Source organism: Leptodactylus fuscus, chromosome 5 (genome assembly GCF_031893055.1).
Source record: "Leptodactylus fuscus isolate aLepFus1 chromosome 5, aLepFus1.hap2, whole genome shotgun sequence".
NCBI classification, from domain to species: Eukaryota; Metazoa; Chordata; class Amphibia; order Anura; family Leptodactylidae; genus Leptodactylus; species Leptodactylus fuscus.
Window position 1 is genome coordinate 23335841 of NC_134269.1, and position 16302 is coordinate 23352142.

Sequence of the window (16302 nt, forward strand, 5' to 3'; positions counted from 1 at the left end):
GTCAGGACTCCTAGGAACCTCTCTATAACACATAGTGTAGAACACTGTCAGGGCTCCTAGGAACCTATCTATAAAACATAGTGTAGAACACTGTCAGGACTCCTAGGAACCTATCTATAAAACATAGCGCAGAACACTGTCAGGGATCCTAGGAACTTATCTATAAAACATAGTGTAGAACACTGTCAGGACTCCTAGGAACCTATCTATAAAACATAGTGTAGAACACTGTCAGGGATCCTAGGAACCTATCTATAAAACATAGTGTAGAACACTGTCAGGGCTCCTAGGAACCTATCTATAAATCAATTTAGAACACTGTCACGGCTCCTAGGAACCTATCTATAAAACATAGTGTAGAACACTGTCAGGGCTCCTAGGAACCTATCTATAAAACATAGTGTAGAACACTGTCAGGGCTCCCAGGAACCTATCTATAAAACATGGTGTAGAACACTGTCAGGGCTCCTAGGAACCTCTCTATAATACATAGTGTAGAATACTGTCAGGGCTCCTAGGAACCTATCTATAACACATAGTGTAGAACACTGTCAGGACTCCTAGGAACCTATCTATAAAACATAGTGCAGAACACTGTCAGGGATCCTAGGAACTTATCTATAAAACATAGTGTAGAACACTGTCAGGACTCCTAGGAACCTATGTATAAAACATAGTGCAGAACACTGTCAGGGATCCTAGGAACTTATCTATAAAACATAGTGTAGAACACTGTCAGGACTCCTAGGAACCTATCTATAAAACATAGTGTATAGAACACTGTCAGGGATCCTAGGAACCTATCTATAAAACATAGTGTATGACACTGTCAGGGCTCCTAGGAACCTATCTATGAAGCACTTTCACACACTATGGGTCTATCTTTTACATCCCTGGTATAGAAGATAGCCCAATGTCCCCAGTAATATGAGTCAGCAAACATATACATGGAGCTTTCTGTCTGTAGTGTTTACCAAATTCACCTAACACATGAAGGGTCCGTGATGAGTAATAGAAATCCTTGCAGCCCATATGGAGGCCGAGGCTCATCATCAATGGACTGTCCAAACCAAAGATGGGCACAATGGACAGTGAAGCCTATGACAAATAAGAATGATGTTAGTTTAACTCCTTCCCTGAATTTACTATAATAGTGCCCTAGTAGTGTTCCCACAGCTAATGTTACCTAATGGAGGTCTACTATATGTGGGGTGCACTACTAGGGCTCTATTACAGTAATAGTCCCCCCCCCCCCCCCCCGTTAATAACATTACCTGTGTGTGTGTGTAAACTATTACCTGTGGGGGGCACTACTAGAGCTCTATTACAGATATAGTGTCCTAACATTACAGTAATAGTGCACCCTAACTGATGGTCCCCACTGCCCTACCTATACTTTATTAAGGGCGCTCTCTCCATATCACTCCTAATTGATTGAGGACCCCTCCTCTTACTTTTATTAAGGAAGGCGTCCATGCCACCAATAAGTTATGCATGATATGGAGAGATCTGCCTTAATAAAGTATAAGGAAATGTATAAATGTAATCATTAAATATGCACTTTATTGTATTCTCTTATAATCCATATAGATTACTATTCTGGGCTACGATTGTTTAATATCAAAGCAATCGGAAAAAAAAATCATGTTTCTGCCCGGTTTCGAACCGGGGACCTTTCGCGTGTTAGGCGAATGTGATAACCACTACACTACAGAAACTTCCATGTGTTTGGCTTCTGGCTCATATGGGACAGAGCCACATATGTGGCGGGACACAATATCCTGCTATGAGCTCTGTCTCTTGTTGAAGTCAATGGGAGGCGGAATCTGCCACTGATTAGGCGCCAGAAATTGTGGCTAATTCTTCTGTGTGAACTTACCCTAAGGAAAGGATCACACTACCATTAGAAGTCTGTTATGATAGGGCCCATTAAAACGAAACCCAGACGCCTGTGTATTTACTGTAAATGTTAGTGTCTATTATTGTGCAGTCATTTTTTGTTTTTGTTTTTTTGAGGGGGGGGGAGGTATTTTGTTTTCTAAGCATGCTCAGAAGGATGCCATTATAGATAGCCGCCCACTACCATCCATCACACATCCAATGGTCATAGACATTAAAGGGGTTCTCTAGTTTCTATGTCTGATGTCCAATACTTAGAATAGACCATCAATATTAGATCTGCGGGGGGGTCTTACACTCGGGACTCCGTATACGTACTGCAGCACTGCCCCATAGACTACAGCTTGTACGGTGTGTGAGCAGCGCGGCTCTTCCAGGCGGCCTCGGGACCAGTGATCTGCAGGGGCCCACAAATCTAATATTGATCTTAAGGACAGGCCATCAATCATAGTGTGTCCACTGCTCAGGGAATAGGAGCAGAGATGCATCTTTGTGGCTGCCAACCCATGACCCAAGGCAGAGATAATGTTCCTTTTATAGATATGTAAATCACACAGCAAGTGCATCAGGGGCGGGACATATATGGGAGACTAGCTGGTACCCGCGACTTCGTCTGTGGTGATTGTAGCAGTGGGTATATACAGGCGCGGGTAAGGTTTTCGTACTGAGTATAAGGTATGGGATATGAAATGTAAGTTTGTATCTTGTTTTTGCAGTAATTCAGAGAATACGTGAGACTTTTGTGTTGAAGTTACTTTGTATTTGAGCTGCTATATATACGGTGTCGTGAGAAACTTTACAAAGTGACTTTGGGACAGAAGTATTTGAAGTTAACTCTTTCCCGCCGATGGCATTTTTTGATTTTGGTTTTTCATTTTTGACTCCCCTCCTTCTAAACCCCATAACTTTTTTATTTCTCTGTTTCGTTACGATTCCGGGGATACCAAATTTATATGGTTTTATTTACATTTTGACCCCTTAAAAAAATCCAAAACTGTGTTAAAACATTTTTTTTTTTGAAAAGTCATCATATTCCGACGGCCGTAACTTTTTTATACGTAAGTGTACGGGGATGCATAGGGCGTTTTTTTTTTGCGGGGTCGGGTGTACTTTTTAGTTCTACCATTTTCGGGAAATGTTATTGCTTTGATCACTTTTTATTCAAATTTTTATCAGAATCAAAAGAGTGAAAACACGGCGGTTTGGCACTTTTGACCATTTTTCCCGCTACGGCGTTTACCGAACAGGAAAAATATTTGTATAGCTTTGTAGAGTAGGTGATTTCGGACGCGGGGATACCTAACATGTATATGTTTCACAGTTTTTAACTACTTTTATATGTGTTCTAGGGAAAGGGGGGTGATTTGAATTTTTAATCCTTTTTATTTGTTTTTATATTTTTTTTTACTTTTTTTTAAACTTTTTTTTGCATTTATTAGACTTCCTAGGGGTATTGACATGGGTGGGCGGTGTCGCGGATTGTCAGAGCGGTGGGGGTCGGCAAACATGGCTGCTCCGGGGCGTTAAAGAGAGCCTCCTGGAGAATCATTAAGGTGAGGGGCAAAGTGGTAAAGTATATGTATATGTGAGTGTGTGGGGTTAGGGGCGAGGCTGCAGAGGGCAATATGAATTTTGTGGCTTGCTATGGTCCAAAGTGTGTGAGATTGCAGAGATGGTGATGTGAGTTTGGGTTTTGTGGGGGTCCTTGCACAAACGTATGTGCGCTATTGTGACGAAAAGTAGCCTATTGCGCAATCGGGTGTATTAACTATGTTTGTGGAAACTTTCAGCCAAATCGGTCAAGCGGGTTTTGCGTGATTGAGGAACAAACATCCAAACACACAAACCCACAAACATCCAAACTCACAAACTTTCACATTTATAATATTAACTAGCTGGTACCCGCGACTTCGTCTGCGGTGAGTGTAGCAGTGGGTATATACAGGCGCGGGTAAGGTTTTCGTACTGAGTATAAGGTATGGGATATGAAATGTAAGTTTGTATCTTGTTTTTGCAGTAATTCAGAGAATACGTGAGACTTTTGTGTTGAAGTTACTTTGTATTTGAGCTGCTATATATACGGTGTTGTGAGAAACTTTACAAAATGACTTTGGGACAGAAGTATTTGAAGTTAACTCTTTCCCGCCGATGGCATTTTTTGATTTTGGTTTTTCATTTTTGACTCCCCTCCTTCTAAACCCCATAACTTTTTTATTTCTCTGCTCTCAGAGTCATATGAGGTCTTAATTTTTCTTGGGACAAATTTTTCTTCATGATGCCACCATTATTTATTCTATATAATGTACTGGGAAGCAGGGAAAAAATTCAGAATGGGGTGGATTTGAAGAAAAAATGCATTTCTGCGACTTTCTTAGGGGCTTTGGTTTTACGGCGTTCACTGTGCAACCAAAATGACCTGTCCCCTGTATTCTGTGTTTCGTTACGATTCCGGGGATACCAAATTTATACGGTTTTATTTACATTTTGACCCCTTAAAAAAATCCAAAACTGTGTTAAAACATTTTTTTTTTGAAAAGTCGTCATATTCCGACGGCCGTAACTTTTTTATACGTGCGTGTACGGGGATGTATAGGGCGTCTTTTTTTGCAGGGTCGGGTGTACTTTTTAGTTCTACCATTTTCGGGAAATGTTATTGCTTTGATCACTTTTTATTCAAATTTTTATCAGAATCAAAAGAGTGAAAAAACGGCAGTTTGGCACTTTTGACCATTTTTCCCGCTACGGCGTTTACTGAACAGGAAAAATATTTGTATAGCTTTGTAGAGCGGGCGATTTCGGACGCGGGGATACCTAACATGTATATGTTTCACAGTTTTTAACTACTTTTATATGTGTTCTAGGGAAAGGGGGGTGATTTGAATTTTTAATCCTTTTATTTGTTTTTATATTTTTTTTACTTTTTTTTTAACTTTTTTTTTGCATTTATTAGACCTCCTAGGGGTATTGACATGGGTGGGCGGTGTCGCGGATTGTCAGAGCGGTGGGGGTCGGCAAACATGGCTGCTCCGGAGCGTTAAAGAGAGCCTCCTGGAGTATCGGTAAGGTGAGGGGCAAAGTGGTAAAGTATATGTATATGAGATTGTGTGGGGTTAGGGGCGAGGCTGCAGAGGGCAATATGAATTTTGTGGCTTGCTATGGTCCAAAGTGTGTGAGATTGCAGAGATGGTGGTGTGAGTTTGGGTTTTGTGGGGGTCCTGGCACAAACGTATGTGCGCTGTTGTGACGAAAAGTAGCCTATTGCGCAATCGAGTGTAGTGACTATGTTTGTGGAAAATTTCAGCCAAATCGGTCGAGCGGGTTTTGCGTGATTGCGTGATCCAAACACACAAACCCACAAACATCCAAACTCACAAACTTTCACATTTATAATATTAATATATATATATATATATATATATATATATATATATATATATATATATATACCTCCCAACTTTTGAAGAACCGAAAGATGGACAAAATGTGCGGCGCACAGTGGCAAATTTAGCCCCGCCCACTTTTGTGTTAACTCCGCCCACTCGTTAATTTTTCATGTGCCCGCACACAGTATAATCCTCCTACATTCACCCGTAAATTATATGTCCCCCCTCTATCTCTCCCCCAGTTTCATATACATCCTTCATCTGCCCCCAGTTTCATGTCCCCCTTCCATCTCTACCCCCAGATTCATGTCCCCACATCTCTGCCCCAGTTTCATGTCCCCGCCATCTCTGCCCCCAGATTCATGTCCCCGCCATCTCTGCCCCCAGATTCATGTCCCCTCCATCTCTGCCCCCAGATTCATGTCCCTCCTCCATCTCTGCCCCCAGATTCATGTCCCTCCTCCATCTCTGCCCCCAGATTCATGTCCCCCCCATCTCTGCCCCCAGATTCATGTCCCCCCCATCTCTGCCCTCAGATTCATGTCCTCTCCATCTCTGCCCCCAGTTTCATGTCCCTCCATCTCTGCCCCCAGATTCATGTCCTCTCCATCTCTGCCCCCAGATTCATGCCGTCCTCTCCATCTCTGCCCCCAGATTCATGTCTCCCCATCTCTGCCCCCAGATTCATGTCCTCTCCATCTCTGCCCCCAGATTCATGCCGTCCTCTCCATCTCTGCCCCCACTGTCATGCCGTCCTCTCCTTCATCTGCCCCCAGTTTCACGTTCCACCTCCACATTACACTTACCTTCTCCTCCGCTCCCTCGCTGCTCTCTGCGCGCCTCTCTCGCTGACACATATGCGGCTGAAGTGAGGAGCTTCATATATATATATATATATTTTATACTGAAATATATATCCTATTAATGTTGAACTGATAACGTGATCAGATTTCATGTGAAGTCTGTGGTGTTGTGTATTATCCTATGTATTGTTTGCCACAGCAAGAACTGTACACAGTGGGGGGGGGGGGGGGGGAATCATTCATCTAGCCTTGTTTGTCACCTACACCTTAGCTGAATGACCTCTGCCCCTGGTGGTGACCACCCATGGAGAGTTACCTTTGTGTCATGTCTGACTCTCAATATACTGATGATGCCCCCTGCAGGGCCTACAGCATTGCATACAACAGAATGCCCACCCATATAAAGAGGGGACCTGCTGGGGAGAAGTCTATATTTACTTTTTTCCTTTAAGACAACTTAAGTGCTGTGGTCAGCATTGAATGGGTTAAACAGCAAGTAATCTTCTGACTGTTTTTTCTTTTGTGTGTTCTACAAGTGACTCCTGAATTCTTACAGGCCTTCACTATGTGGTAAAATGACGTTACCTCTATTCTGTGGGTCCGTACAATCACGACAATCTCAAATTTCCATAGTCATTTTAATGTTTAGATACCTTTTAAAAAATGTAAAACTTTGCAAAATAGAAAAATTTCTGTGTGTCGCCATATTGTGACAGCTGTAACTTTTTCCTATTAATGTGTAAGGAGCCGGGTAAGGCGTCGGCATATGCGGGATAAGATTTCTTTTTTAATGATACCGTTTTGGGGAAGGTCTGATGGTCAGCTAGTGATGGTACTGTACAGAGACAGGAAGCAATGTCTATAAGATTTCTCCTAAACTGGATAGATTACATCATACAGATTTTTTGGATTTTAGCGTTTAGTGTCCCTTTACGATAAAAACAAATTGGCCCGTACGGGGATCGAACCCGCGACCTTGGCGTTATTAGCACCACGCTCTAACCAACTGAGCTAACCGGCCACATGGCAATAGATTTTTCTTATGTGACTCTGAATTAAAGGAATTATCCAGGCGTTGTTTTTTATGGCCTATCTGTACAATAGACCAAAATCACCTGAGCTGCAGCGCTGGTGCCCGGACACTATACAGAGGACAGAAGCTGATCGTTCTGGGGGCTGGCTGTTTGCTCCTCATTGATCAGGTATTTAGGGCTTATCCTGAGGAAAGGTCATAAAAAAAAAACTTAAACCTGGACAACTCCTTTATGTTATTTTGATAAGTGTGTGTTCTCTTCCTGCAGTTATTACATGTTTTGCTGATGTTTCATTTGTTAGAGGAATATTCTCTATACTCTGTCCTCTTCTTCTATTATTTTGTGTCATCTTTGTAACCTAGGAAAAGGTTAAGCCTCCCCGTCGGGGAATCGAACCCCGGTCTCCCGCGTGACAGGCGGGGATACTCTCCACTATACTAACGAGGAATTGCTATAGTGGTTTTCTATAAGAGAATCATCGGATTTTTCACCAAGAGCTAATCTACATTGGATCCCTCCTTGGTTATTGTAACCCAGGATAGTTTTATTGTTCAAACATGAATGAATGAATGAATGAATGAATAATAACAACACATATATATATTTATATAACCACCCCCACCCCCAAAAAAAAAATAAAATTTTTTTTTATCAGGCCCTTTCACTTCAGTGCTCTTTATACTAACCCCTTCCTGCTGGTCTTATTTTACAGTTTTCATTTTTGACTCCCCACCTACTATACGCCATCAATTTTTTATATTTACATTCACAGATCCATATGAGGCCTTAATGTTTGCAGGAAAAAATTGTTCTTCATAATAATACCATTCTGTACAATGTACTGGGAAGACAGAAAAAAATCAGAATATGGTGGAATGGGGTGCAAGTGTGAACATCCCCTCAGTAGAACACTGTCAGGGCTCCTAGGGACCTAGCTATAACACATAGTGTAGAACACTGTCAGGGCTCCTAGGAACCTATCTATAAAACATAGTGTAGAACACTGTCATGGATCCTAGGAACCTATCTATAAAACATAGTGTAGAACACTAACAGGGCTCCTAGGAACCTATCTATAAAACATGGTGTAGAACACTGTCAGGACTCCTAGGAACCTATCTATAAAACATAGTGTAGAACACTGTCAGGGCTCCTAGGAACCTATCTATAAAACATAGTGTAGAAACACTGTCAGGGCTCCTAGGAACCTATCTATAAAACATAGTGTAGAACACTGTCAGGGCTCCTAGGAACCTATCTATAAAACATAGTGTAGAACACTGTCAGGGCTCCTAGGAACCTATCTATAAAACATAGTGTATAACACTGTCAGGGCTCCTAGGAACCTATCTATAAAACATAGTGTATAACACTGTCAGGGCTCCTAGGGACCTATCTATAAAACATAGTGTAGAACACTGTCAGGACTTCTAGGAACCTATCTATAAAACATAGTGTAGAACACTGTCAGGGCTCCTAGGGACCTATCTATAAAACATAGTGTAGAACACTGTCAGGACTCCTAGGAACCTATCTATAAAACATAGTGTAGAACACTGTCAGGGCTCCTAGGGACCTATCTATAAAACATGGTGTAGAACACTGTCAGGGCTCCTAGGGACCTATCTATAAAACATAGTGTAGAACACTGTCAGGGCTCCTAGGAACCTATCTATAAAACATAGTGTATAACACTGTCAGGGCTCCTAGGAACCTATCTATAAAACATAGTGTATAACACTGTCAGGGCTCCTAGGATCCTATCTATAAAACATAGTGTAGAACACTGTCAGGACTTCTAGGGACCTATCTATAAAACATAGCGTAGAACACTGTCAGGGCTCCTAGGAACCTCTCTATAAAACATAGTGTAGAACACTGTCAGGGCTCCTAGGAACCTATCTATAAAACATAGTGTATAACACTGTCAGGGCTCCTAGGATCCTATCTATAAAACATAGTGTAGAACACTGTCAGGACTCCTAGGGACCTATCTATAAAACATAGTGTAGAACACTGTCAGGACTCCTAGGAACCTCTCTATAAAACATAGTGTAGAACACTGTCAGGGCTCCTAGGGACCTATCTATAATACATAGTGTAGAACACTGTCAGGGCTCCTAGGAACCTATCTATAAAACATAGTGTAGAACACTGTTAGGGCTCCTAGGAACCTATCTATAAACATAGTGTAGAATACTGTCAGGGCTCCTAGGGACCTATCTATAAAACATAGTGTAGAACACTGTCAGGGCTCCTAGGAACCTATCTATAAAGCACTTTCATACACTATGGGTCTATCTTTTACATCCCTGGTATAGAATATAGCCCAATGTCCCCAGTAATATGAGTCAGCAAACATAAATATGGAACTTTCTGTTTTTAGTCTTCACTAAATTCGCTTAACATATGAAGGGTCCGTGATGAGGAAAAGGCTCATCATTGATGGACTGTCCAAACCGAAGATGGGCATAATGGACAGTGGGGACTATGATAAATAAGAATGATATTGGTTTAACTCCTTCCTTGAATTTTATTTTATTGGGATGCCTGAAAACCCCCTAAGAAGCACAGTGATGATCCACCTCTAATGTCACATTTTTTATTAATTAGTTTATTTAGAGAGTAGGAGGGGGAGGGTGTTTAGATTAGTGCAGGGATTTCCAGTTATCCTGGACAACCCTTTTAAGCTAACTGAAGTGTTTTACTAGAGCCCTAATAGTGCCCCCTACAGGTAAAAGCTCCCCCAGCACTAATAGGGCTGTATTAGAGTAATAGCGCCCCCCAAAGGGAATAGTCTCCTCTACACACACAGGTAAGGTTATTAACAGGGGGCACTATTACTATAATAGTGCACTAGTAGTGTCCCCATAGCTAATGTTACCTGAGGGAGGTCTATTACATGTGGGGTGCACTACTAGGGCTCTTATACAGTAATAGCCCCCCCCCCCCCCAGTTAATAACATTACCTGTGTGTGGGGGGGAACTATTACCTGTGGGGAGCACTATTATTGTAATTGTGCACCCTAACTGATGTCCCCCACTGCCCTACCTATACTTTATTAAGGGTGCTCTCTCCATATCACCCCTAATTGAATGAGCCCCCCCTCCCTCTACTTTGATTAAGGAAGTCGTCCATACCACCAATAAGTTATGCATGATATGGAGAGATCTCCCTTAATAAAGTATAAGGAAATGTATAAATGTGTATTAAATATGCCCTTTATTGAGTTCTCTTATAATCCATATAGATTACTGTTCTGGGTTACGACTGTTTAAATATCAAAACAATAGAAAAAAAAATTATGTTTCTGCCCGGTTTCGAACCGGGGACCTTTCGCGTGTTAGGCGAACGTGATAACCACTACTCTACAGAAACTCCCATAAGTTCTGGCTCATATAGCACAGAGCCACATATGTGGCAGGACACAATATCCTGCTATGAGCTTTGTCTCCCAAATCTGTATGTTGGAGAGACTGGTCAGAAGCTCAGAATGAGAATGAACACACATCGCCATGCAATTAGAGAACAAAGAATGGACCTTCTCGTGTCAAAACATTTCTGCAACGAAGATCATAATATCACCAATGACATGAAAATTTGATTTTAAGATTGAATTTTAAATCCAAGAAGAACAGACGGATTTATGAGTACAAGTGCATGACCCTTTTTAACACTCTGGAGAATGGAATAAACCTTTCACAAGGGTTCATGGCATCCTACAGAAATCACTGACCTGAGACAGCCATATAGACACTCTGAACTGATAAGAAACTGGGAACTGTGGATTTGTTTACTTGTAAGCCTCTTACACTTCCCCCTCCCTCCTAAAATTCTATCCCTATGTGTCCTGTTGTACATAATATGCAGCCTTCAGAAATTATTTTTAGTTATATCTGAAGAAGCCGAGAGCTTCAAAACGTTATAATCTGTCATCATTATTAGTTAGCCATTAAAAAAGCTATCATCTACTGAAGACGTTCAAGTTCAGTCTCTCCCAGTGTAACATGGATCGGATTATTGAAGTTGTTGTGGACTTTAAGGGGTTTTCTGGGCAAAAAATATTAATAACTTCTGCTATAAAAAAGTCACCATTATCAGATTAGTGGGGCTGCAACACCAAGCACTGCCATTGATCAGCTGATCTCAGCAGCTAATACATAGCGAATGGATCAGGAAGCAGATAGCGCCGTTCTCTGCATAGTGGCTATATCGGGTACTGCAGATTAGTTCTCATTCATTTGTATGGAAGCTAAGTTGCAGTGACTCAGTTCAGTCACTACACAGAGAGCAGAGCTGCCTTCTTCCTGATCCATTCTCTCTCATGAGCTTCTGAAATCAGCTATTTAAATTGGATGTTGGGTGTCAGACCCCCACCAATTTGATATTAGTGACCTATCTCCATATTTTTAACCGGGAAAGTCCAATTTAAGCAAAGCCAGTTATAAGTGTCAGAAAATCTTTCATAAATGATCTAGGCTTGATAATAAAGCTTTGAAGATCTATCCATATTTTTATTATATTCCTGTTATAAAAGTGATGGAGGGGCTTAATAAGTATAACAATCAGCCTAAGGTTAGGTCACATGGCGACTATGGCCAAGATTCCCATCGCACGACTAAGGGTGCCTTCACACGGAGTATATGCTCACTGATTCTGAATGTGTAACACGTTCCGAATCAGCGGTGTTAAAACAGATCCCATTGCTTTCTATGGGAGCCGGTATACGTGCGCTCCCCATAGAAATGAATGGGCTGCTTTTTTCCCTATTGCTTTCAATGTGTTACGCGCGTGTCACATTGAAAGCAATAGGGAAAAAAAGCAGCCCATTCATTTCTATGGGGAGCGCACGTATGCAGATCTGTTTTAACGCTGCTGATTCGGAACGTGTTACACGTTCAGAATCAGTGAGCATATACTCCGTGTGAAGTTACCCTAAAGATCATCTTGTCACCCTGTGACTCCATCACCCATGTTAGTGAATGGCGTCACATTACGGCCCCAAGGTCATCACGACCGAGACTTCTAGTTGCAAAAAAATCAACCATTGATCACAATGAGACTCCATTCACTAACATAAGTGAAGGAGTCGCACAAAGACACGACGATCTATGGTTGTCGATGACAAAGTTGTTGTTCGACCCTAGTCCATATGTTGTCTATTGCATTGTATTTGCTGCAGACAATGAAATACTTTGCTAAATCTGCCCCATTTGTGTTTTATTTATGTGTCCTAGTTTTCTTGTTGAACTTCACCATTTTGTTTTCTTATTTTATAAAGACATTCTTTGTATGCAGCACTATTGTTTTACTCATGTATTTTAAAAGGAAAATGGAGACTTGTTTCTGCCCGGTTTCGAACCGGGGACCTTTCGCGTGTGAGGCGAACGTGATAACCACTACACTACAGAAACTGCCTTGTCTATGAATGGTGGATTTGCAAGCTGCGATGATGACCCAACGCTGACTGTCTGTCACCAGGGTGGAGCATATTAAACCAGTAACTCAGATAGGTCACCTGAATTTATTGTCCTTTTTCCCAGGAAAATGTATAGCTCCATTACTCAGTGTGATCCTACTAATATTATAAATGTGAAAGTTTGTGGGTTTGGATGTTTGTGGGTTTGTTACTCGATCACGCAAAAACAGCTGAATGGATTTGGACACATAGATAGTTTGTAACCTGGATTAACACATAGGCTACTTTTTATCCTGGTGAATGACATGGCTTCACGACTATTATGAATTTATGTTCACATACTATATTACACTGCTCTTGCTGCCAGGACTATCAGTTAATTGCACTTTGCTGATAAAGCCAGGTCTGTTATCTCTCTATGTAAACACCCACACAACACTGAGTCTGTCCAAGCATCTGCATATTATCTGATCTGCTCAAGGCAGCTTGCTGAGACACTGAGATGGGAAAACCCCTTTAATCCAAATTGTCAGTTTGCCCATTTTAAACATGTCGGGGAAAAAGAAAATATATTTTGTCGCAAAATTCAAAAAAACGAGAGCTTTGAAGGAAGCCAAAAGTCATGGGGCTCTCTTTAAGTGGAGCTGAGGAGGATTGAGCATGCTAGGCATCAAGTGGCTGTTAGAGCAGCCAGATCATCGACACCAACAACACACTCAATATATGGCGTCCCAGTGAGATGCCAGAACAATTACGGTCATGGGCGGAAGGAACGAGTTCAGCGGCAGGCCAGCTTGAGAGCTGCTGGAGCAGGCGGATCATCAACATCAACAACACACTCATTATATGGCGTCCCAGCGAGCTGCTGAGATGCCGGAACAATCACAGGCATGGCGTAAAGAACAAGTTTAGCAGCAGGGCAGCTTGAGAGCTGGTGAAACGCCAGAGCTGGCATGTGATCGACGGCAGCAATTTGCTGAATATAGGCAGATCATGCCAACAGATATATATATATATACTAGCTGGTACCCGCGACTTCGTCTGCGGTGATTGTAGCAGTGGGTATATACAGGCGGGAGTAAGGTTTTCGTACTGAGTATAAGGTATGGGATATGAAATGTAAGTTTGTATCTTGTTTTTGCAGTAATTCAGAGAATACGTGAGACTTTTGTGTTGGATGTAATTTGTATTTGAGCTGCTATATATACAGTGTTGTGAGAAACTTTACATAGTGACTTTGGGACAGAAGTATTTGAAGTTAACCCTTTGCCGCCGATGGCATGTTTTGATTTTCGTTTTTCGTTTTTGACTCCCCTCCTTCTAAACCCCATAACTTTTTTATTTCTCCGCTCCCAGAGCCATATGAGGTCTTAATTTTTCCTGGGACAAATTTTTCTTCATGACGCCACCATTATTTATTCTATATAATGTACTGGGAAGCAGGGAAAAAATTCAGAATGGGGTGGATTTGAAGAAAAAATGCATTTCTGCGACTTTCTTACGGGCTTTGGTTTTACGGCGTTCACTGTGCAGCCAAAATGACATGTCCCTTGTATTCTGTGTTTCGTTACGATTCTGGGGATACCAAATTTATATGGTTTTATTTACATTTTGACCCCTTAAAAAAAGGCAAAACTGTGTTAAATTTTTTTTTTTTTCAAAAGTCGCCATATTCCGACAGCCGTAACTTTTTTATACGTCCGTGTACAGGGATGCATAGGGCGTCTTTTTTTGCAGGACCGGGTGTACTTTGTAGTTCTACCATTTTCGGGAAATGTTATTGCTTTGATCACTTTTTATTCAAATTTTTATCAGAATCAAAACTGTGAAAAAATGGCAGTTTGGCACTTTTGACCATTTTTCCCGCTACGGCGTTTACCGAACAGGAAAAATATTTGTATAGCTTTGTAGAGCGGGCGATTTCGGACGCGGGGATACCTAACATGTATGTGTTTCACAGTTTTTAACTACTTTTATATGTGTTCTAGGGAAAGGGGGGTGATTTGAAATTTTAATCCTTTTTATTTGTTTTTATATTTTTTTTCCTTTATTTTTTAAACTTTTTTTTTTGTATTTATTAGACCTCCTAGGGGTAATGACATGGGTGGGCGGTGTCGCGGATTGTCAGAGCGGTGGAGGTCGGCAAACATGGCTGCTCCGGAGCGTTAAAGAGAACCTCCTGGAGTATCGGTAAGGTGAGGGGCAAAGTGGTAAAGTCTATGTATATGTGATTGTGTGGGGTTAGGGGCGAGGCTGAAGAGGGCAATATGAATTTTGGGGCTTGCTATGGTCCAAAGTGTGTGAGATTGCAGAGATGGTGGTGTGAGTTTGGGTTTTGTGGGGGTCCTGGCACAAACGTATGTGCGCTATTGTGACGAAAAGTAGCCTATTGCGCAATCGGGTGTATTAACTATGTTTGTGGAAACTTTCAGCCAAATCGGTCAAGCGGGTTTTGCGTGATTGAGGAACAAACATCCAAACACACAAACCCACAAACATCCAAACTCACAAACTTTCACATTTATAATATTAATATATATATATATATATATATATATATATATATATATACCTCCCAACTTTTGAAGAACCGAAAGAGGGACAAAATGTGCGGCGCACAGCGGCAAATTTAGCCCCGCCCACTTTTGTGTTAACTTCGCCCTCTCGTTAATTTTTCATGTGCCCGCACACAGTATAATCCTCCTACATTCACCCGTAAATTATATGTCCCCCCTCTATCTCTCCCCCAGTTTCATATACACCCTTCATCTGTCCCCAGATTCATGTCCCTCCTCCATCTCTGCCCCCAGATTCATGCCGTCCCCTCCATCTCTGCCCCCAGATTCATGTCCCTCCTCCATCTCTACCCTCAGATTCATGTCCCTCCTCCATCTCTGCCCCCAGATTCATGCCGTCCCCTCCATCTCTGCCCCCAGATTCATGTCCCTCCTCCATCTCTACCCTCAAATTCATGTCCTCTCCATCTCTGTCCCCAGTTTCATGTCCCTCCATCTCTGCCCCCAGATTCATGCCGTCCTCTCCATCTCTGCCCCCACTGTCATGCCGTCCTCTCCTTCATCTGCCCCCAGTTTCACGTTCCACCTCCACATTACACTTACCTTCTCCTCCGCTCCCTCGCTGCTCTCTGCGCGCCTCTCTCGCTGACACATATGCGGCTGAAGTGAGGAGCTTCATATATATATATATATATATTTTATACTGAAATATATATCCTATTAATGTTGAACTGATAACGTGATCAGATTTCATGTGAAGTCTGTGGTGTTGTGTATTATCCTATGTATTGTTTGCCACAGCAAGAACTGTACACAGTGGGGGGGGGGGGGGGAGGAATCATTCATCTAGCCTTGTTTGTCACCTACACCTTAGCTGAATGACCTCTGCCCCTGGTGGTGACCACCCATGGAGAGTTACCTTTGTGTCATGTCTGACTCTCAATATGCTGATGATGCCCCCTGCAGGGCCTACAACATTGCATACAACAGAATGCCCACCCATATAAAGAGGGGACCTGCTGGGGAGAAGTCTATATTTACTTTTTTCCTTTAAGACAACTTAAGTGCTGTGGTCAGCATTGAATGGGTTAAACAGCAAGTAATCTTCTGACTGTTTTTTTTTTGTGTGTTCTACAAGTGACTCCTGAATTCTTACAGGCCTTCACTATGTGGTAAAATGACGTTACCTCTATTCTGTGGGTCCGTACAATCACGACAATCTCAAATTTCCATAGTCATTTTAATGT

General features: G+C 41.9%; 3 non-coding genes across 3 annotated transcripts; all 3 read right to left on the reverse strand.

Moving 5' to 3' along the window:
* Window positions 1-1645: 1645 nt before the first annotated feature.
* Window positions 1646-1718, reverse strand: TRNAV-AAC (transfer RNA valine (anticodon AAC)). Its single transcript has one exon. It is a non-coding gene; the product is annotated as a tRNA-Val (tRNA).
* Window positions 1719-7032: 5314 nt separating this feature from the next.
* TRNAI-AAU (transfer RNA isoleucine (anticodon AAU)) lies at window positions 7033-7106 on the reverse strand. The gene has a single exon. It is a non-coding gene; the product is annotated as a tRNA-Ile (tRNA).
* A 5355-nt stretch (window positions 7107-12461) lies between these two features.
* On the reverse strand, window positions 12462-12534 carry TRNAV-CAC (transfer RNA valine (anticodon CAC)). Its single transcript has one exon. It is a non-coding gene; the product is annotated as a tRNA-Val (tRNA).
* Between the last annotated feature and the right edge of the window lie 3768 nt (window positions 12535-16302).